This window comes from Charadrius vociferus, unplaced genomic scaffold, assembly GCF_000708025.1.
Source record: "Charadrius vociferus isolate BGI_N301 unplaced genomic scaffold, ASM70802v2 scaffold613, whole genome shotgun sequence".
Lineage (NCBI taxonomy): Eukaryota > Metazoa > Chordata > Aves > Charadriiformes > Charadriidae > Charadrius > Charadrius vociferus.
Window position 1 is genome coordinate 456,997 of NW_009647757.1, and position 384 is coordinate 457,380.

Here is a 384-nt window from a genome sequence, read left to right on the forward strand (position 1 = left end):
CGGGAGGAATTTTGCCCTAGGCCGCCACCCGTAGGGCGGGGCCTGAAAGAGCGGCACCGGCTTTTGCCCTGCGCATGCGCAGTGTCGCCGCCGCCGGCCGGGCGGCGTGTGAGGGAGTAGCGGTCCCAGCCCCGCCTCAGGCCGTATAGGGCAGTGGGGCCTACCCTGCCCGCTCCTCAGTCGGGCCCAGCCCCAGCGTTGCCCCCACATTCCCTCACCGCACAGGCTCCACCTCCCCCTCAGGGCCTCCCCCGGCTAGCCCAGGCCATCAGGCTCCCCGAGGCCGCCCCCAGCTCTGCCCACTCGGCTGGAAAGGTCAGCGCTGCCCTGGGTGCTGGTGGCAGAGACACCATGGCGCTGGGTGCTTTATTATGCCCGGCCACG